Raw genomic sequence first — 2,500 nt, 5'->3', positions numbered from 1 at the left:
GCAGCAGCGTACCAGACGGTTATGGAGGAGGTGAGGATGGATTCAATGATCGCTGTATAGAATTGCACCATCATTGTCTTTGGCAGGTTGCATTTCTTCAGCTGCCGTCGAAAGTACATCCTCTGTTGAGCTCTCTTGGCGAGGGAGCTGATGTTCAGTTCCCACTTGAGGTCCCGGCAGAGAATAGTGCCCAGGAAGCGGAAGGACTCCACAATTTTGACTGCGGAGTCTAACAGGGTGATGGCGGTGAGTGGGGCTGTATTCTTCCTGAAGTCCACAACCATCTCAACTGTCCTTAGAGCATTTAGCTCTAAGTTGTTCTGGCTACACCAGGTCACCAGGTTGTCAGCTTCCCACCTATAGTCAGACTCATCCCCACCAGAGATCAGCCCAATGAGGGTGGTGTCGTCCGACAAACTTCAAGAGTTTGACGGACAGATGATTGGAGGCGCAGCTGTTGGTATACAGGGAGAAGAGCAGTGGGCAAAGGACGCAGCCCTGAGGAGTTCCCGTGCTGATGGACCTGGAGTCAGAGACTTCTGTTCCCGGCTTAACGCACTGCTTCCTGTCAGAGAGGAAGTCTGTGATCCACCTGCAGGTGGAGTAGGGCACGTTCAGCTGGAAGAGCTTGTCCTGAAGCAGGGCAGGGATGATGGTGTTGAAGGCAGAGCTGAAGTCCACAAACAGGATCCTGGCGTAGGATGCTGGGGCGTCCACATGCTGTAGGGTGAAGTGGAGGGCCATGTTAACTGCGTCGTCCACAGACCTGTTGGCTCTGTAGGCAAACTGAAGGGGGTCCAGGAGAGGGTCTGTGATGGCTTTGAGGTGTGCCAGGAGCAGGCGCTCAAAAGACTTCATTACCACAGATGTAAGGGCGACCGGTCTGTAATCATTTAGTCCTGTTGGCCTTAGCTTTTTGGGCACAGCGATGATGGTGGAGGACTTGAGACAGGCTGGTACATGGCATGTCTCCAGGGAGGTGTTAAAGATGTTGGTGAACACCGGAGACAGCTGGCCAGCGCAGTGCCTGAGGGTGGCTGGAGAGACAGAGTCCGGCCCGGCTGCTTTGCGTGGATTCTGCCTCTTGAAAAGCCCATTAACTTCTCCCTCCTGAAAGGAGAGAGTCGTTTCTGTAGTATGGGTGGGGGATGGGGCCTCTTGGGTGGGAAGGGGTGGTTCAGGACAGTCCAATTGTCTTTCAAATCTACGGTAGAACTCGTTCAGGTCGTTGGCTAGGCGGGAGTCGTTAGTGGTGTGGGGCGCTCTGGGTTTGTAGTTGGTGATGTGCCTGAGCCCTTTGGCAGACAGAAGCAGCGTCGTTAGTAGAGAACTGGTGTTTTAGTGTCTCTGAGTACAGTCGTTTAGCCTCTCTCACCGCTTTGCTAAACCTGTTCTTCGACTCCTTGAATCTGTCTCTATCCCCACTCCTAAACGCTTCCTCCTTCTCCAACCTCAACCTTTTGAGCTTTGCTGAGAACCAGGGCTTGTTGTTGTTAAAGTTCACCCTGGTACGTGTTGGGATACAGCAGTCCTCACAGAAGCTGATGTACACAGCCTCTGTGAGTTCATCCAGACTATTGGTAGCAGTCGTGAACATATCCCAGTCAGTACAGTCTAAGCACGCCCGCAAATCTTCCACAGCCTCACTGGTCCACTGTTTAGATGTCCTCACAGCAGGTTTACAGAGTTTTAGTTGCTGCCTGTATGCACGAATCAGGTGGACCAAGGGAGTTCTGTGCGAGCCGAACAGCCCCGTGACCCACAAGAGAAACATCCCCGCCAAATTCGAGCGTTTGACGGGGTCTATCCGTGAAAAAATATTCACGTTTTTGAGTGCACATGCATTTCTGCTGCAAATGCCTCTGGAAGTTTCATGCCGTTCGTATGCCAATTGTGGCAACACGAAAATGACCCGTTTTCCCATTCCGAGGGATTTCTGTGCGACCCTAACAGCCCCGTGAGCCACAAGAGACACATCCCCGCCAATTTCTAGCGTTTCACGGGGTCTATCCGTGAAAAATATAGACGTTTTTGAGTGCACATGCATTTCTGCTGCAGATGCCTCTGGAAGTTTCATGCCGTTCGTACGCAATGTGGCAACACGAAAATGACCCCTTTTCCCATTCCGAGGGATTTCTGTGCGACCCTAACTAACAGCGCCCGTGAGCCACAAGAGAGACATCCCCGCCAATTTATAGCGTTTCACGGGGTCTATCCGTGAAAAATATAGACGTTTTTGAGTGCACATGCATTCCTGCTGCAAATGCCTCTGGAAGTTTCATGCCGTTCCTATGCAATGTGGCCACACAAAAATGACCCGTTTTCCCATTCCGAGGCATTTCTGTGCGACCCTAACAGCCCCGTGAGCCACAAGAGAGACATCCCCGCCAACTTCTAGCGTTTGACGGGGTCTATGCGTGAAAAATATTAAAATTTTTGAGTGCACGTGCCTTTCTGCTGCAAATGCCTCTGGAAGTTTCATGGCGTTCCTATGCAATGT

Source organism: Petromyzon marinus, unplaced genomic scaffold (genome assembly GCF_048934315.1).
Source record: "Petromyzon marinus isolate PM22_M1 ecotype Great Lakes invasive population unplaced genomic scaffold, UKy_Petmar_22M1.pri1.0 PM_G_Scaffold_92, whole genome shotgun sequence".
NCBI lineage: Eukaryota > Metazoa > Chordata > Hyperoartia > Petromyzontiformes > Petromyzontidae > Petromyzon > Petromyzon marinus.
Note: the sequence above shows the minus strand (reverse complement) of the source record.